We start from the raw sequence: 26,315 nt of genomic DNA on the forward strand, positions 1-26,315 counted from the left end.
GGCCCTATTGCTACCCCCCATGGCTGCCTGCTGCCCACCCTGGACCATGGGCAGCACTCCTGGGATGCAGTGGGGAGATGCTGTGCCATGCCATGCTGTGCAATGCGTCCTCTTCTCGGCGGCCTGGCCCTGCACGCCAGGGCAGCTCAGCTCGCCTCTGGCAGCTGCACGGGGCGCTGAGCCATTCAGCTGCTGCGGCACGGGGGATGCTTTGAAATTCCTGGGCTGCCATCTGTGCTATGCAAATCCCCCAATCTGACGGCTGTGTGTGGACCAGCTTCCGGACCCAGCGACGGGAGCTGTTATTATCTCGCTCCTCCTCCCTTCCAGTACCCAGCGGCAGATTTGGAGCAGCAGAAACATCACCCTTTCCCGCGGGCAGAAACCTGACACCCTTTGCTAAAAGGCCTTTGCTCTGCCTGAGCTGGGCCACGGAGTCAGGAGTGGATGGGTCGGCTGCGGGGACAGTTGTGCTGCTCGGTCACTGGTCACATCAAGTCCCCAGGGTTCTGATTCTGGCTTCCGGGATCACAGCACCCCGTGAGCATCCATCCCCACCAGGCAGAAGATATGAAGCCAGGGCTGGGGATGAGGGGCAGCAGGATCAGCACCTCGGGATGGAGCCAGGCACGTGGCTGCATGGCTTGGCTGTGCTGCCTGCAGGTGGGCTCCAAGGATGGGGACCGGTGGGGACCGAGGCGTGCTCAGCCGCTGGAGCAGCTGACACAGCTGGTGGGGCAGGGTCTCCGGCACCAGGAACCAGGCAGGAGGAGAAGCGCAACCCTGGGAGTGATGCAGATGTCCCGGGTGCAGGATGAGCATCGACTGGGTGGGTGGCACTCAGGGCTGAGCTGTTCTCATAGGACACCCTGCTCACCCACCCCAGGGACCCTGTCCCCAGCCTGGGGTCTGTGTGAACCACACACAGACACAAAAAAAGCAGAACCAAGCACCTTTTCCCACTGTGGAGCTAGTGTGCAAATACCTCGGTGAACTGCCGCAGCATTCCCCCGAGCTCACCCCGAGGTGTGTTTGGAGGATGAGGTTGTACCCAAGGGCTCCGAAATGGCAGCGAGTGGCCACCTTCCCCAGCACGGCCCCCTGCTACGTGCTTTTTAAATGCCGAGCTGGTGCGAAGGTGGCAGTTCCCCTCCCTGAGGTCAGAGTGGCAGCAGCTCCCTGGGGTGGTGAGGGAAGCGGGGGGCAGGTTTGTCAGTGCTGAGCATGGAAGGTAATTAATGAGCATCCTGTGCTGCTCTCCACTGCACCTCTGTCCCCCTGGGGACCCCTCGGCCAGCAGCGCGGGTACCGCCTGCTCCTGCCGGCGTTGGGGGCCGGGGGACCCGGTGGCATGGGGCCTCATTAATATTTTAGAAGCTCTTTTGTCTGCAGGGGATGGGGAGGCTCCCTCGCAATCGCCTTTCATCTCCTTGAGGCCTCAGCTCAGGCTCCAGCCTCTTATCTGCCGCCTCCTCGCAGCTTTGCTACAGCCAGCTTGTTATGGGGCTTGTTTTTTTCTTTTTTTTTCTGGGCAGGGCTGGAAAAAAAGCCTGGCTGCTTCTGGCCAAAGGGCATCCACCAGCTGTGCCAGCAGCAGCTGCCAGAGCATCCCTGCATGCCTCCTACCTGCCCGCTGCCACCCCTCAGCCACCTGCTTCTGAGCTGGATCCCCTACCCAGGCAGGGCTCTGCCAAGGGGCTGGGGCTGGATGCGGCCCCTGTGGCCCTGGGGACGGCTTGGAGGTGGCTGCTGAGCCTGGGCACGTGTGGGTCCCCGAGGTGGCAGGGAGAGGAGGTTTGGGGGTGTGTGTGTGCGCTGCCTGCCAGGTCCCTGGCCACAGGTGAAGCTGGGGTGGGATGTGCTGGGGGCTGGCTGCGTCCCCAGGGCTGTGCCAACGGGTACATTGAAGCCCTGTTCTCCATGGGGGATGCCCAGTGTGGCCATGAAACACCAGCCTTGGCACTTCCCGGCTGGCTGGGATGGGGCAGAGCCAAGGGGCAGAGCCGGGTTGGTGCAAGGAGGAAGAGGGTGATGAAGGAGCTAGTGGCTCAGGGGGAGATGGGGGCTGTGCTGCATTTCTGCTCCCCCCAAGCTGGAGAGCATGAGCAAAACTGGGGGAGTGGAGGGTGCCCTGGGAACGGGTCCACCTCGGCCCTGGGGCTTTTTCCAGCCATGTCCCATGGATGGTCCTCTCTTGGTCCTCTCCTTGGTCCTCTCACCAGCTCAGCTGATGCTCGGTTGTCCCCAGCTCCAACACTTGCAGGCTCAGCCCCTCTTGGCTTCCCCAGTCAGCGTTGCTTGTGGTACCAGTCCCAGATCACTGAGAGGTGTGGGCTGCTCAGGGTCCTTGCTGGGTGTCCCTGGGGACTCTCCAAGTGACCCCCATACACACATGGGCTCTGCTGGGACCAGTGTTGCATGTCTCTTGCTGACTGTCCATCGTCCATGCCATGTGTCACAGAGGAATGATGCAGCAGGACTCACCTTGCCCTGGAAGAAACCCAACCCACCTGCCTGGCCATCTTCAAGTGTAGGGAAAGGCTCTGGCAAGGACAAGACGCAGCTGCCCATGTGTCTGTCCCACTGGAGTCAAACCTGTCTGTCTGGCCCTTTGCCCAAACAAGAACTTGGGTCCCAGGAGGAGATCTGGCTGAAGGCCTTCAGGGGACTTTGCCAGCCATGTCCTGCCAGGGGTGACAGCTTCTTCCCATGGGAAGGTCCTTCACCATCCCCCAGTGATGCACGCTGGGGTTCAAAGCTCCTCCATCCTGTACCCGCACCAGCTGCAGGCACATTGGCGGGGACCACTGCTGTCCCCCAGGGAGGTGGGCATCACGCCTGGCGCTGGCACCGCTGGCAGGCCAGGCTCAGGGACCACAGAGATGGCTGGCGCCTGTGCTCAGGAAGGTGGTGAGCTCACGGGTTTAATTTTCTCAAAGCTTCGTTCGGCTCTGACATGTGATCCTCGTTACAGGAAGGACGCGGCAAGCGTGTCATCCCCTGGGGCTGGCTGGCTCGACCTTGTGGGAAGAGGTAAGAACACATCATGGCTTTTCTGCCCCGCTAGTGCTGCTTCCAACAGCAATTTAATATCCCTGATAACGGAGGCCGAGTTTCAGGAACTGTTAAAAAAAAATAGGGAGGCATCTGCTGACAAAAGTACACATCCTCAGGTGAAATCCCCAGGTGCGGGTGTGCACAGCTGGCCCCACACCACAGCTGGCTGGTGCTGCCCATCACCAGCCCCAGGCCTGTCCTTGTCCTCTTGCAGGGAGCAGGTTCCCCCAGCCAGGGACCCAATGCCCTCCCAGAGAAGCGAGCAGGGCTGTGGGGGCTCCTGGTGCAGGGGCCATCACCCCTGGGCTCTGTGCCCATTGGAGGGGGAATGGCCACCGGCCCCATCTAGGACAAGGCAGGAGCCGTCGCAGCTCCAGCTCACCCTATGGCGAAGCCACCATCGCTTTCCCCAGCATCCTGGCTGTTCCTGTGTGATCCTACCCAGCCCTCACCCCGGGGCAGATGCATAGGGGCTTTCCCCCACCCTGGGGCAGCTGCTGGGAAAGGGCTGGGATGCTCCTGCAGGCTTTGCACAGCGCTGAGCACAGCTGCTAGCCATGCCAGTGGCCCAGCACGGGCAGCAGGGATGGGCCTCACCTTTGGATGAAGCAGGACTGGAGACAGGCTTGTCTGCCTGGGCATGGCCCTCCAGATTTGGCTCTCCAGGCCGGTCTAGCCAGGCATGGCTCTCCAGATCCAGGTCTCTGAGCTCCCCAGACTCGGCTCTCTGAGCTCGGTTCTCCAGACATGATTTCTTAGGCTCCTTTCCTTGGGCTTGGTTCCCTGTGCTCACCTCTGTGAGCTCTCCAGGCTTGGTTCCTTGGGCATGGCTTGCTGGAGGTGGCTCTCCAAGTTTGGGTCCCAGGGTATGGCTCTCCAGGCTTGGCTCTCCAGTCATGGCTTGCTGGAGGTGACTCTCCAGGCTTGGCTTCCAGTGTACAGTTCTCTAGGCTTGGCCCTGTGGGCTCAGCTTTCCAGGCACAGCTTGCTGGAGGTGGGTCTCCAAGCCCAGCTCTCCCGGCACGGCTTGCTGGAGGTGGATCTCCAGACTTGGTTCTCCAGGCATGGCTTGCTGGAGGTGGATCTCCAGACTTGGTTCTCCAGGCATGGCTTGCTGGAGGTGGCTCTTCAGGCTCAGCTCTCCAAGTACCATTTGCTGGAGTGTCTCTCCAGGCTTGGTGTCTCCTTGGCGGTTCCCCAGCCAGCTCTCAGGGCCAGGCTCCCTGGCCAGCCCAGTGCCAGCAGAGGGCCTCCCTTACTAAACAGAGCACTGCGCTGCCAGAAATTATAAAACACATTATCTGTTTGGCAAAACTTTGTGCAACGACCAGGAAATGGGCTGGAGTTCATTCTCCTTCAGAAGACTGGAGACAATGTGTCCCCCCCGCTTCTTTTTTTAATGCCAGCACTCAAGACGCATTAAAGCCGCAGGAGTGTTCATCATTAAAATGGCAATTGTGAAGCAAAGCAATAAATCTAACATCATAAAAGGCACTGGGAGGGTCTTGCTCATCTGTTGCTCTTCAAAGAAAAGTGTTAGTTGCTTCAAAAAAAAAAAAGAAATTGGGAAGAAACAGGTGAGAGGGAAAGAGGTGACAGCCCTCCCTGGCTGCTGGGATGCTGCAGGGGAGAAGGCAGTGGGGCTTTGGCTGGGGAGACGTGACCTTTCAGGCTGCCCATGTGGGGCTGGGGCTGCTGGAAGAGGGAGCGTTCGGACTGTGACTCTTCGCAGGTGATGGAGAAGTGCGGCTGTACTGCCCGGCAGCTCTCCCCACCGGGGTTTTCCTCTCCGGATCTGCGCATCGCAGGGGGCGATGAGCAGAGGAGAGAGGCTGTGTTGTGAACATCTCCCCTTTGTTGTGAACATCTCCCCTTCTGCTGGGTGAGGTGGCTCTGTCCTCCGCCCCAGCCGGCCAGCAGCAAGAGGGGATGTGAAAAACGTAGCAGCCAGGGTGAAAAATCAGGCAGGGACCCCCGCTCTTCCCTTAATTGCTGCGGCGCCGGTGGGTCCCCCTGGCCGGCAGGAGCTGCCCTGGACTGGGACCACCCGGCTCCCGCCGCCAGCGCCGGCCGCGCCGGCCCTTGCCGATAGCCATCTCCCAGTGCCAGGCTCCGGCAACCGGCGTCTGCCGGCAGAATTAGCCGTCGTATTGGAACCGTTTGCTAAATAATTCAGGAGATTTTTTTTTTCTTTTTTTTTTTTTTCCGAGAAAGCTGTTTGGTTTTTTTTCCCCCCCCTTAAGGTTGTAGTATTTCCCAAGCCGGGTTTCAAGCAGGGGGTCACGGACACATTCAGGCAATACCGCCATGTGTTTACAGCTCAGCTCCCAGCGTTATTTAGGGATTGTAAAACCACAGCAGCTCCCTCGCTCCCTCTCTCTCACCACAGCCAATTTTTTCCTCCATGCGGCTCTCATTGCAGCGGCAAAGGTCAGCCCTGCTCCTTTGAAAGCAGCACCCCCACCTCTCTGTTATCAGATTTAGGAATCCTAGGGGGAGGCTGAAGCCAAAACGCAGTCAAAGCCGGCTGGCCGTGGCTCAGCAAGCAGGGGTGCCAGCTGCCAGCCAGGGGGGACGGTCAGGCTTGAGGAAGGATGGAGGAGGCTGCTGTGGGAGATGGAGGGAGGTGGGATGAGCCCCCAAGCCCGGGCAGCGCGGCGGGCAGCAGGGCTGGGAGGGCCGACAGCAGTGAGCACATGAATAATGGGGGCAAAGATAATATAGCCGATTAGAGGCGGCTATTGCAAGGAGACACTGAGCCTGTCTCTGGGGGAGGTTATGCTGTGAGGATAAAAATCTCTGCCAGGATGAAGTGAGCGTGGCTCTGGGGGGGTGTGTGGGGTGGATAGGTGAGCCCCACGGCAGAGGGATGGGGGTTGTGGCAGAGGGGTGAGCCTTACAGAAGAGGGTTGGGGGTCATGGCAATGGGATGAACATCATGGAAGAGGGCTGGGGGTTGTGGCAGAGGGGTGAGCCCTACAGAAAGAGGACTGGGGGTAACAGTGATGGGATGAGCCTCATGGAAGAGGTTTGGGGGGTCACTACAATGGGAGCCCCACAGAAGAGGGTTGGGGGTCACAGTGACAGGATGAGTCTCATGAGAGAGTGTGTGGGGGGGTCACAGCGATGGGATGAGTCCCATTGAAGAGGGTTAGGAGTCACAGCAACAGTGTGAGCTCCACGGAAGAGGATTGGTGGTCACAGTGATGGGATGAGCGCCATGGCAGAGGTATGGGGGACACAGTAGGTGGATAGGAGTCACAGTGGGGGGGACAGAGCCTATGACAAAGGGCTGGGGACCATGGCAGGGGGCTGGGAGCAGGTGGTCCCCTGGGGTGCCCTGCGCTGGGGGCAGGATGGGAGCCCTGCCTGCGGATGGGCAGCAAAGGGGCACACTCAGCCCTCTGCACCCAGAGCTGGGCAGCCCAGGGGCACCTCAGCAAGGCTGGGCATGGGGAGGGCTCCCCATGGGGGCACAGCCATCAATGGGGTGACAAGGGGACGGTGGAGCAGTGGCTCCAGGGGGTCCCTGGGGAAAGGGAAAGAGGCAGGAGGGAGCAGAGGAAGGGGCAAGGGCAGAGCCCAGGTATGGTGCAGGACCCAGGCGTGGGGCAGGAGGTCCTGGCAGTGCTGCTGGCAGCCGGCAGCCTCGGTGCTGGTTGCTCCCCCGGAGCCATTCCGTGCTGGCCCTGTCCTAGCCCAGGCACCACTTCAAACTTTGCCAGCGGATGGTTTTTAATTAAAACCAGAAGACGTTGCTCTGCGCCCTGGCCCTTCAGGGATGACCACAGCTCACATCCTCCGCCTTTGGTCTTCCTGGCTGCACAGCTTGACGCAGGGAGATGAAAGTCCCCTCCCGTCAAAAAGGTACCAGAAAAAAGGCAGTCGTAAAATCACACTGCTGAGACATGCCCAACCGAGGCTCTGGCGAGGTGCTGGCCACCGTGAGCCATGGCCGGAGCCGAGCAGCAGCCCAGGGAGTGGGGCCGTTGCCTTCAGCGCTTCTAAAAATAACAGCTCAGAGCATGGCAAGCGCCGGGAGCCTAACTGGAACCAGCTTTCCAAACTCCTAGCTGGAAGCGGCTTTCAAAGCCTACACCAGCCTTTCTGGGAAAGAGCAATTAAAAATAGCGAAGGACTGAAAGCGGCGTCCCTGCTGCCCGTCCTGCCTCTGCCTGGGGAGGACACGGAGAACCGGGTTCGGAGGCCAGGCTTTTCCCTTTGCTTGGCTTGGAAAGACCAGCAAGGTCTTTCCTTGGAAGGGCCTGGAGCAATGGAGATGGGGCTGGAGTAGTGTCATGGGGGGATTCAGTCTCCCCAATTCTGGGAGAAGTGGGGCAGTAGGGCCAGAGTTCCCCCAGGGAGAGTCACTGGGGCTATTCCAGCCTTTTTGCCAGCTGGTTGCCAGCATGCTTGAGCTGGAGCTGGCATGCAGCTGGGGCTGCATCCAGGCTGGAGCCCAGAAGGGCAAAGGCCGGGCTGTCCCCTGCGGGGGTTGGATAAAGCAACTGGGGTGGGAGGATGGCTCTGGGGCCAGGCAGGGGGTTCTGAGCAGGGTCCCCCCACAGGCTCCAGCCCATCCACCCACACAAGCTCCAGCCCATCCTCTTTGGGGCTCAGCCCCACCACTCCTGCAGGTGTCCACGGGTGGGATGGGTGCTGGACCCCTGCCCCTGCTGAGGCTGGAGATGGCTCCATGCAGGTCTAGCCAGTGGCACTCTCCTGATGCCCCATGCCAAGCCTGTCACCTCTTTGGTCAACCCTCCATCATGCTGTCGTGACCACAAGTGCGAGCGTCCCCACTCCCACTGCACCTCCAGCTCCACAATCACCCACCTTCCCCACCACCAGCCTTGCAGCTCAGCCCCTCCCTGGCCGGGGCTGGCTTGGCCCGTTGGGCGGCTTGGCTGTCCCGTTGGCCGGGCACCCTCCTGGGGATGCAGCGCTGCTCCAAGCATCCGTGCTGTCATGCTTTCCCCAAGCCATGGGTCGCCTGCCAGAGTCTGCCTGCATTTCCTTCTACCTCCCTAATGAGAGCAAACAGGGCCAGGGCAGAGCCCCCAAAGCATCCCCAGTGGCAGCTCCCCTGGCGTTCGTTTCCTCTCCACTGCATTTGTCTCCTTACATCCTAATTCTCTAATGAAGAGCAATGAGAGAGGAAGTCTTTCAGAAGCCCATCCTGGCAACAGTCTTCCTGCTACCAACCCTCTCATCGGCTCTGGCAGAACATGATTTCTTCCAGATCGGACAAGACCTAGTTCGTGTATTTGCACCAGCATAAACCACGCAGCCCTCCTTCTCCTCTTGATTGAACAGGGTCTCAGGCATCCTCCAATTTTGCATTTAGCAAGGTCACAAATGAGGGTATCCCACACCCTCCTTTAAAATACCAGAAAAATGCTCATTTATTTTTCCCATGCCATCAGCATTCAATGGATTTCAAGGCACCTCTGAGCATCCCAGGCTTTCCCCATGTGCTGGCAGCTGCTAGCTGAGCAGCCACCGCTGGTACCTGCAGCCAGACAAAGTCTTTCTGGTGCCTGTGGAGACGTTTTGTTATCATCCTGGGATAGCAACTGTCCTGTCCCAGAAGGGCTTCTGAACACAAATGTGAATATCCACCATCGCAGGTTCTCCTTAGCAATATGCTAATGCCCCTGATCACCTCTTCTTTATTGCTGCTAGGGAGAAACCCTCGCCCTTTTCCTTTTCTCCATGGTCCAGGGAGCTCCTGCATCCCTTGGCTTCCCTCACCAACTTCTAGCTCCTGCAGACTCCTTTTCCTCCCTCATCACCTGATAACAGCCTTCAGATCCGTGAGAAATGGTCCATGCACGGGGCCATGTGAGTCCCGTGGGGCTGGGGCAGGGGGCTGGAGGAGGGACGGATTAATGGATGCCACCGAGGCTGTGCAATTGCTGAGGAGCAGATCTGCCACCTCTTGGCACAGTGCTCAGCCTGGCTGCCTGCTAGCCATCACTGCCAGCTCGAACAATGGATGTGCTGCCACTTCTTGATAATAAAATCCTTCCTCCCCATCCATATATGCACATTCAGGGGCTTTTATTGGTTTTTTTTTGTTTTCTTTTAGAGCCAGCTGTGTCCATGCACTGACACTGGAGACACCAGGCAGACAGAGCAGTGTAGCCCAGTCTACTCTGCTGCTGCTACTCAGCTCTGCACGGCTGCAGTGAGAGAGCTCTTCCAGACCATCAGGTACATGCTGGAATGATACATGTATGGTCCAGGGAGGGAGGGCATATTGCTAATCTGGATCTGTTCTTCTATACATCGACATCTTCTGTACATCCACCTGTCCATCCTCCCCCTCCTGTTCAGCACCACTCGTTTCTCTGATAGAAGGTGATGGCCAAAGATAGACTCCTCCATTGCCCTGTGAGTGCCAATACCTATTCCCAAGAGGTCAGGAGCTCTGGTGAGGGAGCATAGCCAGCTTGCTGTTGACCACAAGAGCTCCGCTCTGCCAAAGGAGCACCTCTCTGGCTGCCTTGGAAGCAAAGACAGAAGCCCAGAGAAGTCCTGGTGCTCTTCACCATGGGATGGTGGTCAAAAGCTGGAGCTGGCCCTTCAGTGGCCTGGGCCCTTCAGTGGCATTTTGTATTGAGAAGACATCCAGCACTGAGAAGACATCCAGCACACTTGGGACACAGAGAGAGTCCCACTACAAGCTGACCACTTGGTAATACCTTCATGTCTTCAGAGTTGCCAGCTTGGCTTCTCAAGTGTGTCACCACATCTGTCTTGCTTCAAGCCACCTGTGTGGAGCCACCTCCATGGAGGAGCCGGTCCTCCGGGGTAGCTACCCCCAAGAGCTGCTGAAATGCTGTGAGCAGGGTCATGACATGGGCAACCACTTCTCAGGATGGCATTACGTGGGGTCAGCAGCCAATGGAGAGTGGACCAAGACTGAACTGTGAGCTGGGCTTGACCTAAAGGGATCGTTTCAATGAGGTGCAGGGAAAAAAGAGCCGGGGTGGGAGCCCTCTGACCACGGGAGACAAGGAGGAGGTGGCACCCTGAGAGGAGGAGCCTGCGTTGGTGGGAGGTTGGAGGGGTGAAGGTGCCGCAAGGTGTGTTTAATTCCCTGGATGGCTTCAGCAAAGGACGCCCTAGGAGCACGGCGCAGTTTCTCCCAGCTGTGCTTGTCTGCAATACAGCCATCCCTGCTTCCCCAAAATACTTGGGAGGGCTGGAGTAGGCCAACTCCACCACCCTCATCGATGCTGCAGGGAGCCTATTTTAAGCCTTGCTAACGTAGGAGGATTAAATTTGGCTGGCTGAGACACGTCCTGCTCCCAGCTGTCCCCCAGCCTCCCCTGAGGTTGGCAGCTCTGCTGCAGGCATGGCTCATGATGCAGGAGGCTGCCCTGGTCCTCCAGGGTCACCTGCCCTGCACAAGGGGAACCCAAAACTGGGGCATCTTCTCAGCTGCAGAGGCACCCAGCTCGGATTGACAGCAAAAGCTCTCCCAGGCATTGGCATCATCAGGTTGACCTGCGGGAACCTGGTGGGAAGCACTGTGGGATGAACCCCAGTGAAATGGACGGGTTTGAAGTGAGCTGAGGTCTCCAGCCCCACAGTCCCTTCTGCAGGGATCAGTGCCCTTACTGGGGGGTGCTGAGTGATGGGGGAGTCCATGCTTTCCCCCCCATCCTGGCCAGCCCACTGCCAGGCAGAGAGCCAACCCTGGGGCTGCCTGCCCCTGCCCTGCCTGCCAAGGATGCAGATGCTCAGGGAGCCCTGCCAAGACCACCTTGGTGATCCACCTCCGCAGGCATCAGGCTCCCCGCGGAGCGCGTGGTCCTTTCACTTGCCCTCACTCCTCCAGACCCCCGCATAGGCTATACGTTCCTGGTCAAGAGCATTGTTTTATTAATTTATAGAGTGCTTGTTGCTGGAGGCCTTGCAGAAGAGCCTCATGGAAAATTGAATTTTGCCTGCACGGATTTATCTGCCCAGAGCCTGCAGTGTGTATATTTAAGCGAGTGTCACACCCAGCCATCACTGGCTGCATTACCAAATGCCGTCTGGAGGCTGGGCAGCGAGGGACAAATGTTCAGCCGGAGGAAATGAGGCAAGCGGTGGAAGGGAGAGCGCTGATTTACACCCGGTGGGGCAGACCATGACCTCCTCCCAACCACTGCACTGACCTCTGACGCTGATTCCTGTTGCTACAGGGAATATCACTCGATGGCTCTTCCTCCGTTTGCTCATTTGGAAGATGGGGGTAATAATACCCATCACCTATTTGCAAGGCTGTTGTGAATTTTCATGAGCTACCATCTGAACGGGGCTTTGAGCAGGAAAACTGCTGTATCAGCTCTAGGCAATGATAAACAATACTCAGCATTTACATATTCAAAGCACTTTGATTAACTCTTGGGGTTTAAGGACTTGAGTCAATTCCCACCCGACCGTAATGGCACTGGGCTGGGCTGGGGGGATCAGCGGCACTGGGTGCGAGCTGGGGGGAGAGCTGGGCAGAGCCAGGGGAAACCCCTCACTGAAGTAACGCAAAGCACCTCCTGCCTTAATTCCCTGCCTAATAAAGGAGAAATAAATAAGGCTCGTCCCTGCCTGCAGGAAGGGGCGAGATCCTGTGATGCGAAGTGGGTGCGGAGCTGCGAAGTGGGTGCGGAGCGTGGAGTATCATCAGTTCTGCCGCAAAAGCTGTAACCAGGTGTTACATAGCTGTGAAATTCTAACTTGATTCATGCAGGAGTTGACAAATAAAGGGATTTTTTTCCTTTTTTTTTTGGGGGGGGGAAAAGAGAGAAAGATGGGCCTATGCCTTCCCTGATGCAAAGTGCCATAGATACGGTGTGACCTCCTCCCCAGCCCGCCTGCTAATGCCACAGGGGGCAAAAAGTGAAGGAGACCAAACCCAGGAGCACGATTTATCATTTTATTCAGCAGATTTTTTTCTTTCTTACCAAGTCTTTTCAGTCCCCTGATTTTAAATGCCCCCCCAACCCCCAATCCAGTGGATGATCAGTCTCCCCCAGGGTGCCTGCTGCAAGAGGATCCTTCAGCATTATTATTAAAATAACTGTCAAATGAGCAAACCCTGGTGAAACTTTGGTCCTGCTGTCACCCAGTGACTTCAGATCAGGCAGTGGCCAGAGGCTGCCTGCACAGGGGAGGGGGTGTCCACGGGGAACTGCCAGCTCCCAGGCTAAAACCCTTCCTAAGTGCCGCTGAGCTGCCCCGTCAGCTCCTTCTGCCATTAATTAAAGGCACTCTCGGAAAAAGTAGCTCTCCCTGCTCCAGTGTTGGGGGACAGCCGTCATTCCGCACCATGTGATTTCGGTGCACTCCCCACCCTGAGGCACACAGGGAGATGCTGGTGTGATGTCTGACACCGTCAGTTTACACCGCCACTGTGTCCTCGGCCCCAAAAATCCAGCACTGGCTGGGAAACATAAAGGGCAGAGACACAGCCATCCCTCCCGGGCTGTTGCAAGCACTGAGCTGGGCTGCGCTGGCCGCAGCGCATGTGCACTGGGAGCCAGCCTCTTTGGTTTCCTATATTAAAAAAGGTTTCCCTGCCACCAGGAAGGAAACTTTGGGCAATGTCTCCTGTGCAGCAGCCTGAAAGCAGCAGCTGGAGCAAAGCCCTCGCCAGCTCCGGGGACAGCAGATGCTCAGAGCTGGCAGGGATGGGGCGAGTGTGGGGGTCTGCATGGGTACAATCGCTCCAGTCCTTGTCCCAGCGCTGGTGGCTGGTCGTGGAGCTCTTTGCACTCCGTGGTGGAGACACCTGCAAGGAGCTGCAAGGCCCAGGGTTGTGGAATGAGACTGGCGGGAGGGCCGGATCCTGCCGCCGTGTCTGAAATGTCTCCGTGAATTGGGGGAGGGGGAGACCCCAAGTAAAATGTCCCAGCTGGTGCCTTCTGCAGGAGGAAGGACCTGGAAGGGCAGGGGGACCGCCCACGCTGGGTTTCGGGTATGGGGCTGATCCCATCTGTCTGTGTCCCGCTGGGCACCGAGGACACGGTGACAGGACAGTGTCACCCCAGTAAAACTCGCTGCCGGCTCCCCGAGTCCCTGGGGGCCGTGTGCCCCTCTCCCCCACCCCCCCCAGACCCCAAGCGGGTCCTCCCGGGCCTGGCAGGACATCCCCGGGGCCGGGCTCTTGGCGTTCATCCCCTGCCCGGTCCCGGGGGGCCGCGCATCCCCCTGGGCAGCGGGGCGGCTTTCCGTTGACCCCCGCGACCCTAGGGCGGCCTCTTCCGCGGGGGCACCGGGGAAAGGATGCGGGCGGGCGGGCGCGCCCCGGGGAGCCACCAGCGGGCTCCGGGGCGATGCCGAGCGGGGACATCGGGGGGACCGCGAGAGGGGACGGGGGGGACCGGGGTGCCGGCTGCCGGGTGCCGTGCCGTGCCGCGGTGCCGCCCGCGCCGCGATCGATCCGCATCGACCGTCCCCGCCGCGCTGCTCCACTTTCCAGCCAATGTCAGGCGGCGGCGGCGGCGGCCCGGGGAGCCCCGCCGGTGGCACCGCACACCCCGCCTGGCGCGCCGCCCGCGCCGCGCTGCCCCGAAGAGCCGGCCTGGACCACGCCGCGCCGCGGAGCCGCACTGCCGGGCCGGCAGCGGCGGGCGGGCAGTGCCGGGCCGGCAGCGGCGGGCGGGCAGCGCCGCGCCGGCAACGGACCGGGCGCTGGACCGGGCAAACAAGCGGGCGCCTGACCGGGCACCGAACCAGGCACCGGAATGGGCACAGAACCGGGCACCGGGCCAGGCACCGCGCTGAGCACCAAACAGGGCACCGAACTGGGCACAGAACCAGGCACCACGCTGCGCAGCACTGAAACGGGCACTGAACTGGGTACCAGACCAGGTGAAGAACTGGGCACTGGGCTGGGCACTGCTGCACCGGGCACCGCACTGGGCCCAAACTGGGCATCAAACCAGGCAAAGAACCAGGCACCACAGTGGGCAGTGCTGGGCTGGGCATCGAACCAGGCACCAAACCAGGCACTGAACCTGGCACTGCTGAAGCAGGCGCTGAATCGGGCATTGGGCCAGGTAGTACCATGCTGGGAACCAAACCAGGCACTGAATGAGACACCACATCAGGCAGACCATGCCAGCACCGAACTGGACAGTGCCACACCAGGCACTGAACCAGACACTTAACCAGGCACTGTGCTGGGCACAAAACCTAACTGGGCACCACACTGGGCAGCACCCTGGCAGCACCAAACTGGGTGTTGCCTAATCGAACCGGGCACTGAACCAGGCACAGTGCCAGGCAGCACCACACCAGCACCAAACTGGGCAGTGCTGTACTGGGCACTGTGCTGGGCAGTGCCGTGCTAGGCACCACACTGGGCACTGCTACACTGTGCACCACACTGCGCACTGCCACACGGGGCACTGCACTGGGCACCATGGCACCGGGCACTGCACTGGGCATCACCACAGCAGGCACTGCGCCAGGCTGCACTGCACCAGGCATAACCACCGCACCACACTGGGCACTGCATCGCAGTGGGCATCACAGTGGGCACTGCGGCACCAGGCATCACACTGCCGCCGTACACCACGCCACCATCCCGCAGCATCACCCTATACCAACACTCAACACCCTACACCACTACTCCCACTCTGCACCATCCCACTCCTCACCCCAATCCCACACCAGCACTCCACCCTGCCACCCAGGGTGATACTGTGCCAGGTCCACGCCCTGCTGCCCTTCACACTTGCTCCTTGTGCCAGCAGACCCCTAGGAAGGTGCATGTGTGCCCCCCAGGACACTGACACTGCAGCTCTGTCCCCTTAGCACCCGTGAGGGACTGCTCCTGCACCCGCCCAGCCCTGCCCCCCAAGACCCTGTCCCAAAGGTGCAAGTGCCACCCGCCGCCCACAGTTAACTGGGTGCAACAGCAACAGGTCTGTCATCCCCAGGCTGCCAGAATGGGTGCAGCAGTACCCCACCACCCTTAATGCCTTTGGGATTTCAGGAAGGGGACCGACCCGTGGAGCTGGGGGCTTCGCCCAGCTTTATCCCAGCGGCCCCCACAGCACGGCCAGGCCAACCGTCCCCTCCAAGTGCCCACGGTGCCAGGAGGGTGCTGTGGCCATCATGCAGCTGCAGGAGGATTGCCAGCTTGCGTTATTTCCGTGATAGCGCCGAAATATGTCCAAACACTGCCTCCATTATCTCTTCCTTGGTTCTTGGAGTAAGCGGGAGAGCGACCCGGGCACGTTTTGAAATGCAGCCTTTGCGCTAGGTACACAAACCAGCGACTTTTGCTTACCACGGAAATGCTCACCGCCAACTTAATAGAGCAGCTTTTGATTGTGTGGGTTATGCTTTCGAAACCCGTCCGCTGCTCGCCTCAACCGCTTTACAACCGGCAACGCAAACAGTTGAAAAACAAGGCTGGCCGGAGCCTGATTTTAAATAAGCTCCTAATAAAGGTCCTGCTGGAGGAGCTGCTCTTCGACCATATGTTAAGAGCACCAGCGATGTGTTTTTTGAGGCAACCTTTGTGAAAAAGCCGGCGAAGGGGGATTTTTAAGTATCTAATGCCACTGCACTGAGAACTTCAGAGGATTGTTTTAAGGAGCAGCGAGTAGCTGGAGGAACTGGGAGAGGGAGAAGTTTTGGGAGCAGCAGGAAAGGTGGGAAGCTGGGGGCTCCCAGGCTGTGTTCAGAGCTGTGGGGCACCTGTCCCCACTGATGGACCTCAACCCTGGGCTGGCATTACCCATGTCCTGCTGGGATGCCCCGTGCTGCTCCCCAAGGCCAGGAGTGTCCCTCCACTCCTGGGGGCAGGCTGGAGAGGTTGGCACAGGTTGACTGGCCATGCGGGGCCATGCCAGCACGCTGGCAGTGTGCAGGGCCCCTATAGATCATATAGTGTATTGGGTACGTGCTGCGTGCAACCAGTCTTCCCAGCAAGAGGGCAATGGGTGCCAGCTGAAGCAGGCAGCAAGGGCGGCTGCTGGGTCCCAAGGGTGGGTTGGGAGCATCCCTGATGTGCCATCAACAGATGTAGCTGGGGCCAGGGGAGGTGAAGCTGGGACCTCGGGGTAGCTTTGGGATGTGACTCAGTTTCCCTGCACTGATGCTGGCAGGGGGCCTGGCTGTCCCTGCCTGCTTGCCAGGAGGCTGGTGGCGGTGGTGGCAGTGGTGGTGGCCGTTGGGCTGGCAGACAGGCAGTTGCAGAGGCTTCCTGTTTCTGCAGGATCTGGCTGGCATTGTGCCGCACAGCGAGGGGGGCAGAGCCTCTTCTTGCACCTGCCCAAAGCATCTGCTAGGGAGAAAATCTCCATGGCAACTCTGCTGGTTCCTCCATCCCTGTTCCACAGGGGACAGGGGGCTCTGCCTCTGCCTCCCCCCACTCAGCCAGGACGTCCCCATGGTAGGGATAAGCCACTGGTGCCCTGGGAGCTCTGCTTCTGGGAAAGGAAGGCTTTGCCGCAGGGCAGCCCCTTGCCATCGAAGCCTGCTGAGCCCTCCCTGTGGGGGCTCCAGGTCCCAGACCATCAGCAATGGGAGGTGAGATCTGGGCTACACCGCATTTAGGGGACAGTTCCCCACTTTGCTCCCAGCTTCAAGGAGGGTGGATGGTTTCCCATCTTCCCAGACACATCCCATCAGGACACACCGAACTTCCCTGTGCCTCAGCTGGAGTTGAGACCTTTGCCTTTTCCAGAGGCAGGGGCAATTTTGGGGAGGTGACCTGAGGTCCAACACAAATGGGGCCAGGGCTCCTGAGCCTGGAGCTAACACTGAGGCTGGCTACAGGGTGCAAAGTCCATGCTGCTCATTTGAGCACCCTCCCCTGGGGCTCCTGATGGGAGGGTGCTGGCAGTAATGAGGAGCCCCGGCATCTCCCCCTCACCTCATACAGGTGCAGAGGAAGAGATGGGAGATGCTCTCTTGGTCATGGAGGTCCTTGCATGTCTGGTGTCCCTTAGGAAGCTGAGCAGGGTGAGCACCCTCAGCCAGCTCCCACAAATGCTGAGCACGCATGGTCTTGCTCTGCTCTTGCTGTAGGGGCTCTCTGAGGGACTGTGGGTCCGGGCTCCATGAGTTGTTGGCACTGGAAGGGGACACAGGCGAGGTGGGAGGAGATGGTTTTCAGCTGAGACTGGAGAGGAAATGGAGGGAAATGAAACAGGAAGCAGCGTTTGTGAGGGCTATGGAGACTGTCCTCACATCATTTGGCCCTGCCATTTATAAAGGCACAGATGCACCAAGGGAAATACTGTTTTTTTGACGGGCTGGAGTGACTCAGTGTCTTGCAAACCCTCTCCTGGTTCCAGGAGCGACTGGGATACTGGGGGATAACCCCACCTCTCTGAAGGCTACCAGTCCCTCCATGAACCTGCCACCCTTGCAGCCCCAGCCTGGCTGTTGGCACCTTTTGTCCTCCTTCCTGGGACAGCTGAGCCCTGGGACAGCTGACCCTCCATCCCCTGCCTCCTTGCTGAGCCCCCTTCCCAAATCAGGGCATTTAGGCAACCCCTCAGGTGCTGGAAACCCACAGTCCATGCATTTTTAGAAGGGGAAAGCAAATTGCAGTGCCGAGTAATTGAATGAGGGAAGCACAGCCCTCACTCTAGATGAGGACAGGACCATTTCTCAAGTGCAGACAGATTGCCCCACTACAGTGGGATGCCTGAAGGTTTCATTTCTGCAGCCAGGATGCTGCCAGTCCCACAACGAGAGGCAGCCTCTGCCCCAGAGGGTTTGCAAAGGGAGGATAAAGAGTGGGACAACTAAAGGAATGGCCTGTTTTACAAAGGGGTAAACTGAGGCACGGGATGATTTAAGGACACAATCAAGCCATGTGTGAGACATGGGTGGTAACTGATGTCAAATGCAGATGGCCCAAATCCCAGGCTCTTGTCTGAATTGCTGCTGAATTTTCCCAGAGGCAAAAAATAGCCTCTGGGCTATTTTGCCTCCTAGAGGCAAAAATTTTGATTGCCTCTGAAGCACCTGTTGAGGATGCTGAGCCCTCAGGAAGGAGGGAGCAGTTAGAGGAAAGTCTCCCAGGGCACCAACCCGAGCATGGGGAGATGATCCAGCAGGTGGGGAGCAAGGGACGGAGATGATATCCTCCTCAGGACCATGTTAGAGATGGGTATTTGGGATCATCTGTGAAATTGGAGTGAGTGTCAACAGCCAGATCTCTGTGGAGATGGCGGTCCCCTTCCAGGAGTTCATTTGTGCCTGGAGAGCTCGGGGCAGCTTGTACAACCTGCCGGTCCCACGTGTAGATGGGGTCCTTGCTGGGACAGTCCCTGTGCCCATCCTCAGAGTGGCCCAGGAGTGTGCACTGGCCAAAGCAGCATCAAAGCACTGTTCCTGGGATGAGGGCCCGGCTGCTCTGGGACCCATAAATCTGACCCCACAGCTGGGGCATTGCTTGAAGGAACCTTGTTTCTACCTCCAGGCAGCATTTGTCCCTTCCTGTGGACCTTGCTGGTGGGCTCGAGCTGCCTGCTGGGGCTGGGCTCTCCCTTTCCTGGCTGCTTGAGGGACATGTCTGCGCTCAGCCCAGCTTTGCCCCTGTCCCAGCTTATGTGCCAGGTGGTGCAAGAGTTTGGCCTTTGCTGCAGGCAGAGAAAAGGGCTTGTTGAGAACTGCCCATGTGTGAAGATAAAATGAAGGGAATGTCACGTCCTGGCGCTGCCGTCTCCAGGAGCAGCTGAGGGGGCTGGGACCGTGCCGGAGGTCAGCGCCGCTGGCGCCTGAGCAGCATGACCAGCTGTGATGGGGTGGGCTTACTGGTTTCACCCCTCTCAGACATCATCTGTGTGGTTTGTGCAGAGTAAAAGGACTCCAGGACCTCCCCAGGAGTGTCTGAGCCCCAAACCCTCCCATTTGTCCCACTGTGGAGGGTTGCATTCCTCCCGTCCCGCTGTGCCTGGGCTCCAGTGGAGGTCCTCAGCTGGTGGCAGAGCATTGCATCCTGACCAGATGCTGGACTTTTCAAGCAGGTCTGAAGTGGGGAAGAAGTGTTCTTGAAAGCAAGAGCTTTCATGAGCTACCCCATGGTCAGGTGGCACTGGTGCCACACAGGGTGGCTGGTGTCCCTGCTCTGAGCTGTGACAGTGCTCCTGGCCAGGAGGCTAGGGATGAGGAGCTTGGGTGCTTGGGACCTGGGCAAGGGCTGGACAAAATGTGCTCATCACGCCAGTTTGGACTGGAATCTGCTATTTTAGTTGCTGTGACCTAATGCTCTGTAGGTACCTTTGAAAATAGCCAGAGGGCAGTTGCAGGGGCTGGGTTTCAGGAGGGGTCCCGAACCTGAGCCACAACAGAGCAGCACCACAGTCTAGCAAAACAGGGCAGTTTGGTGGAGAAGTCCCGAGGAATTGAATTGCTGAATGCGGAGCAAAGGAAAATGTTTGATCCAGATAATGCCAGAGCACTGGGTCATTGCACTATGTGAGAACAGGAAAAGATGGCAGATTCCAAGGGAATGATGCTGAAGTCATCCACGTTAAAAATGGCACCAAAATCAGCCTTTTCCTGTGAAATAATTTGGCTGGAATTAAATTGTTTTTCCTGATGGCAGCCAGCTCCTTCAGGGGTTAACGGCAGCCCTGTCTAGAGAACTGTAAAAGGTGTTTCCGAAATATTTCCACTGCCCTGTTGTTTTTACGGCCAGGAAAGGCAGGGCAGGCCCGCCTGGGCAGGAGGGGGCTGCCGGCTGGCCATGTAGATGGAAACCAGGTTCAGGAGACCAAGTGGGTATTTCAGGCTGGGCACTGGGAAAGTCAACCGGTGGTGGGGGTGGATGCAGAAAGGGACACACGCCCCACCCCCCATCGATGCGCCCCAGATGCCATAGGGGTGATGAATGGTCCTCCCTGGCTTGAGGGACAGTGTGAGGCTGCTCAGACAGAGGTGTTGGGGACAGCTCTGGCCAGTCACTTTCAAGTAGGGTTATGGAGGGTCTGGAGAGCCTGTGGATGGGGTTTGGGGATCATGGAGTCACATTCAGCCAGCCTAATTTTCCCACCCTTGCCCGGTGTTGATGGTTGAGACCTTCATGAGTCTCAAAGCAAGGGAGAGGATGGAGAGGTACCACACCCTGCTGATGGTGGATCTCAAAGTCGAAGAGGGTAGAGACACAGAGGTTTTGCAGTCCTGAAGGCCACAGGAGATGCTGTGATGCTGTCCGGGTGCTCTCCTCTGCGTGCCCTGGGTTATTTGACTTCATCAGTGTGCCCTTGGGTTGCGCTTGGACACATGTGGGAGGTAACATCCTGAGGGACACAGAGGGTGCTGGCCATTGGCATGCTGGACACCCCAAAAATAACCCCAAAAAGCCTGTTGTGGAGAGCGTGGCCAGCAGGTGAGATTTGCTCTGGCCCATGCTGAGCATCCAGAAGGTTCCCTCCTGCCTGATCCCACCTTTCAGCCACCTCCAGCACTTGCATTTGCTCCCTCCTGCTCTCCTGCACAAGCCTTGGCTGCCGTCTTCCCCATGCTTTCAGGCCAGAGAGGTTTCCAGGCCAGAGAGGTTTTTGAGGCTTTATGCTCAAGCTCAGGCCCAGAAATTCATGTCCAGGCTGCAGCAAAGAAGCAGCAGCCAAGTTTGATTTGGGCAAAAAGTATATTGAATTCCCTGACCTGTGCAGTGCAGGATGTGAAATGGGTAGGCGGCCGATGAGTCGACTCTCCAAAGCATCTCTGCATTTGCAGGAGGGTCCCAGGGGAGCCCAGCTGGGATGGTAGCTGGGTGGGGGGCACGTGGGCTCCACATTCCACCGTACCTGGGAAGGAGCATCCCAGGGTTAAGGAGAAATGAAGGAAAGAGGTAATGTTTTGTGATGGGATTTCTGCAGACGTGTGGCTCACGGCTGGGGCCAGCTTGCAACCATATGCACGGGTGGCCGCCAGGAGCAGACGCTCGGTGGCCAGGTTCACCTGGCCTAGTTGAGGGGAATTTTTATTTTGCTCTATGCCTTTTCTCACTCCCAGAAGTAATGAAATGCAGGAGCCAGCATTAATGCACCATTAAGACTGCAAATTTCAGCACACAGCCATCAGGAAATGCAAATACTCAAGTCTACTGTCAGCTCTACCTCTGCCGTGGCAGTGGTGGAAGGGGCTGGCACGTGGCTGACCTTTGCTACCACAATGAAATCCCCGGTGATGCTCAGCTTCTGGCTCTTGCCTCCCTCCCTGAACCCTTTGTCTTCCCCTACCTACGTCTGGGCTCACCCCCCTGCCAGCCCTGGGGGGCACAGGGGGAAAGGGGGTGGCACAAGGTAGTGTGCTCATCTGTGCCTGCCCACGGAGGGTCTCCCTTACTTTGGGACCCCGTGCTCATACCTGTGCCTTGAGGCGCTCCTGGGGGGCTGGGGTTCCCCGCAGAGTGGGATGGAGGGAGGCAAGCCGTGCCACGGGTGCTTTGGCTGTGCAGGGATGTGTCCATCCTCAGGTCACCGAGGGTGACAGCCTGAGGAAGAGAAAGAGAAGGGCTGTCAGTGGAGGAGGCTGCAGGAGCCCTTTTTGCAGCCGGTGAGCACCTCTTGTTCTATCTCACGATTGTGCTGTGCTTTGCTGGCAGGGACCCTCTTTTCCATAAATTTGGGTAGAAAGGAGAGTTTGGCAGAGCCCTGGGCTGCAGGGAAGGATTTATGGCTGCTCTGGCTGCTCTGTGTTCTCCTTGCACGGCCGGGGCTCCTGCAGAAATGCCCTGCAGGAAGAGGAGGAGGAGGAGATGGAGGAGGGAGCCTGTGCTGGCATCCGTCCAGGGAGCTGGGTCCCAGCCAGCACCAGATCAGGGAGCATGGGGGCTGGAGGATGCAGGATGAGGGGGGACATCCATGGTCCACCCGCAGGTCTGCAGCAACCATGGGGCTGGGAGCACCAGGGCAGAGGTGGGGCCCCCATGCTGGGCTGGAAGTGGGTGATGCTGCCCAGCACAGGCATGGCTAGACACCGAATCTCCCAGCAATGGGGAAGTGGTGGGGAGACACCTTGTCCGTCTCCGGGAAGCCGGTGACATCTCCCAGCTCCAGCCCGGCCGTGTGCCATGGGTCCCTGGAGCACTTCAGGGCATCTGGAGCACCTCATCCCCTGGAACACCTTGGACAAGGCCACCAGTTGCTGCAGGTCCCAGTGGTGAGCACTGTCCTCCTTGAGCAGGCAAAAGCACACTTCTAGGTGCACGTTTGCTGACAAACGATGAGTTTCCACCACCAGCCCATTGCCTCCTGCCTGGCTGGCAGCCTGGCAGGTGCTCCCCCTGGCTCAGGCGGTGCATATCCATGCATCCCTCCTGGAAGACATCGAGCCCAGGAAGCATCTAGGGCTGGGCCACGAGGATGAAAACACGCTCTGATAGCTCCAGCTTGCTCTGGGCTATCATCAGAGATGACGAGTTGTGCTGACCCAGACTGCTGGGAAAGGACGTTTTCCCTCTTTCCACCGAGGTTTGAGTTTTCCAGGCAGCCTAAAGCAGTGCTGGAGCTTTCCCAGCGGAGCCTCGTGGCTCTTCATTCTTCGTGTCTCTCCTGCCTGCTCTCTAACTCAAAACGAGTCACCCAAGGAGGGAGACGCATCTCAAATGTCCCTCCTCTCTCCTTTGCGGTGAGCGCAAAATAGGTATTGGCCACATTTCCAGATGGAAATGTGAGGCCTGAGGATGGATAAAGAGTTTTCCAAGACTTTGGAGCAAGGTGTGGACAGCGCTGAGAATAGCATCACGAAATCTCAACTGCCAAGCCCTTAGCCTAACCAGAAGGTTATTCTTCTTCCCTTATGCTCATACATATCCATTAGGATGAGACCATATGTGTGAGATGTAGATGAATTTCTTTCCTCTTGACAAGTCCAGTTGGTCTTCCTAGGTAAGTAGATGGTGGTCTGTTCCCATCCAACTCTACGCTGGCTCTTTGCCACGATTTCTTGGGTTGTGTTTGCCCTGGAAGAAATGGAGCTACAAGTTGGAGCTTCAGGCCTAGCTCTTCTCCACCCACAGGGGCTTTCAATGCCAGATGTCCCTGGAGAGCTGAAGAGGTCTCCTCTGAGTGTGGGGAGCAGGTGAGTGCAGGGAAGCTTTCAGTGGAGGAAAGCAGCAAGGTGGGATGGGGCAGTGGGGAGGAGCTGCTGGCTGGTCCCCAGTAAGGACCCATGTTCCCAGCCAGGTCACAGAGGGCTTCCTGGTGAAAAGGTGGCTTCTCCAACACCAGGAGCAGCGGGTGAGTGCACCTCAATGCTCCTGCTTTTCAGGTGGCTGCACAAGGAGTCTCTCAGAAGGCCTTGATGGGACCCTTGCATATTTCAGCTTGCCCAAGAATTTGGTGCTGTCCTTGTGGTTGAACTCTGATGTTGAAGGGTCCCTTGAAGATGAAGCGAGGAGAGGTATCTTGGAGGTTTCTTAGGTGGTTAAGGGTGTGATGTAAGAGACATGCAGTTACTGCTCAGCCCCTAAGCTTCCTTTCTGCAGGAAGAGTCACCTGGACATAATGGGTCCTTTTGACATCTTCCAATCCATTACAGGCTGCAGATCAGCTCAGAGGTGGCATCAGCCTGGATGATGGATGGTGTTTAGGTGATCAAGAGGGGATAGCTTCCTATACCCATAGAGTCAGATCTGTCAGCTTCTTTCAATAGCATCGAGCACATGTTGCTGCTGACGTCTTTTATGGGCAGGAAATGGGAGCAGAGAGGAGTATGGTGGGTTTGGGGCAGTGCTCCAGCATGTATAGTCAGAGGATTGCTCCTCAGGTCTAAGATGGTGGAGCTGGGCAAAGGAGACCAACCCAAACAGAGAAGGTAGCGTTTGAGAGTCCTTTCTGCAAGGAAGGGTGTGCGTGGCTCACGTCCCCGGCTGCCCTGTCAATGGTGTCTTGGTCAAGGCTCAGCTGCAGCAGCATTGCTGGGAAGAGGCGATGTGAAATGGGGAGAAATGCATCTGGGCAGGATCTCACAGCAAAGGGACCCACTACACATCTTTTCTCAGAGGCCTTGTGACCGTGGGAAATGACAGAGCATCCTTTGTCTGGCAGACCATCTCAGCCTCACTTGGACTTTTTTGCTGTCAAACGGGGTGCAGCCTGGGCACTCAGCGGGGTGCCCTGATCTGCCTCAGCAGGGATGTGATGGACGATGGGGGTTTTCATGGGGAGCCTCATAACCCTTAGGGTTAAACTCTGCTCTGAGGTTACCATGCTTCTGGGACTCCAGAGATTCACTTCTTCAGAGCATCCGCTGCAAGCTGGCATCCTCGCTGGCAAGGGGCTCTGCTCCCAGGGCTCCTGGTGGGCCAGCTCCCCCAAACTGGGCCCTGCCATGGTGCAAAGGGTTCCCTGTAAAATGGGGATGGTCCCCTGCTTAGGCAACTCAGAGGTCATTTCCTTCTCCTGTGCCCATGGACATTGCTGGCTGCTGGCCCATGTACACCAACATGTCTGGAGGGATGCTGCCATGAACCAGGTCTTATGCTACAAGCTTCAGGCCATTACTTCTCCATGGCCTTCAATACAACACAAACGTGCTCAGATGAGACTCACCATCATCCTCAGGAACCCAGATCCCCACTGCCTGCTGAGGCTGGCTGCTGGGAAGGTGCATGGGCAAGACCTGGGGTGCAGGCAGCATGGAGGTTGGTGTGCTGAGCAGAAGGTGATGTCCTGCCTGCCATACCGGTGAGGTGGAGGCCAGCACAGTTTTCATGGTTGTTTCTCCATGACTCCTGACTCAAGCGTGCCAAAATTAGCTATTGCCATAAGTAACTTCTGATATTTCCGAGGAAAATCATTTAACTTGCACATCTTTTTCTAAAATTGTGGTTGCCCTGACCCATCGATGTTTACTTGTTTGGGTGGATGGCTGCTGCAGGCAGAAGCAGTTTGGAAAGCCCCATCCAGCCCCGCAGTCCCCGCAGCGGGGGCTTAAGAGGAGGGACCACGTTGAGCTGGTATACTCTCATCCCAGGTGCTGGGGCTGAAGGATCCTGTCCCACCACAGGACTGATGCTGGAGTCAAGATGGTAACACAAGGCTGGCGAGGAGATGAAATGTGGGAGGACACAAATGGAGCAGTAATAATCTTCCCCCTGAGCCTGGCTTGCCCTGCATTTCAGCTCCCACCTGAAGGGCAACCACCCTGGTCTGAGAATGGGTGTTTTCATGCCACTAGTGCCTTCCCAGACCCAGCTGCTGAGCAGTGGCTTGGGGTGAGTCAAAAATCTGCAGGCGCTAGGAAAGCTCCCGTGTTAATGTGACCCAGGACCAGTGTCCCCTGCCTGGCCGTGCATCACTGCACTTGCCTGTCCCTCTCTTGTTGGCAGGGCTTGGGCAATGCTTCCATAAACCCCCAGCAGCAGATGTAGGCAGCAGGAGCCACCAGGAAGGGATCCGAGCCGCGCTGACATGCCCCAGCCCCGCGGCTGCCTGCCCTGCCTGCGCAGGCAGATGGCTTTTGCAGGGCGCTCCGGATGTCGGAGCGAGGCTATTTTGGACCACGTGGGTGTCTGAATTCCAGGCGAATCCCCAGCTCAAAAAAACCCCAAACCAATGCCTGCCAGGGTCCCCGGAGGTGGAAACGCTGCAGCTCGAGTGTCCTCATGGCTCTCCTGCTGCCTGGCACGTAGGCGTGCCTGCAGCTATGCCTGCTCGCCCAGCAGCCCACATGGCCCCCAGCTCCGCAGTGGAGACCCATCGCACCCACTTGCCCTTCTGCCAGCAAAGGCTGCGTGTCCGGGGCACCTGGATGGCCGTGGCGTCCCTTGGCACTGGTGCGAGCAGCTCCTCCACCATCAGAAAGGGATGATTTGGGGAGGTGGGGTGGGGGTGCTGGGGTGTCTTGCTTTGCCTCCATGCCGTGGGCTCCTGCGGCTCTCTACACCATGCTCCCCCCGCTCTCGGCCGCGCCGGGGTGGGACAGGGCAGACGGAAAACGGCTTCCTGTCCTTCTCCCAACCACCGGCGCGGCGTCTGTTTGCTTTGAGGCCCGGGTCCCTCCTGCCAGGACATTCCCGGGCAGCGGCTGCTGCCGTTTGCAGAGGAGCCGGGGGGACAGCCTGGACTGCGGCCCCCCCCAGCTGCAAAGGCCAGCGCCGTATGTCTGCCCCGCACCCGCGTCCCCCTCCCCGAGCCGCCCGGGGACCCAGGCTGGGTTCCCACGAGGGGCATGAACCATCCAGCAACCCCGTGGGCAGCGGGGGCTCATGCTCCCCACCCCCCAGCCCGTTCCAGGAAAGGGTGGCCGGTGCCTGCGCCACCGAGCGGCTGCGGCACGTCCCC

At 58.4% G+C, this 26,315-nt stretch overlaps 1 long non-coding RNA gene across 1 annotated transcript; it reads left to right on the plus strand.

Moving 5' to 3' along the window:
* Window positions 1-2,972: 2,972 nt before the first annotated feature.
* On the plus strand, window positions 2,973-11,694 carry LOC142413747 (uncharacterized). The gene is made up of 3 exons (XR_012776891.1): window positions 2,973-3,033; window positions 9,149-9,273; window positions 9,397-11,694. It is a non-coding gene; the product is annotated as an uncharacterized LOC142413747 (long non-coding RNA).
* Window positions 11,695-26,315: the final 14,621 nt, after the last annotated feature.

The sequence above is a fragment of the Mycteria americana genome, chromosome 8, assembly GCF_035582795.1.
Source record: "Mycteria americana isolate JAX WOST 10 ecotype Jacksonville Zoo and Gardens chromosome 8, USCA_MyAme_1.0, whole genome shotgun sequence".
Lineage (NCBI taxonomy): Eukaryota > Metazoa > Chordata > Aves > Ciconiiformes > Ciconiidae > Mycteria > Mycteria americana.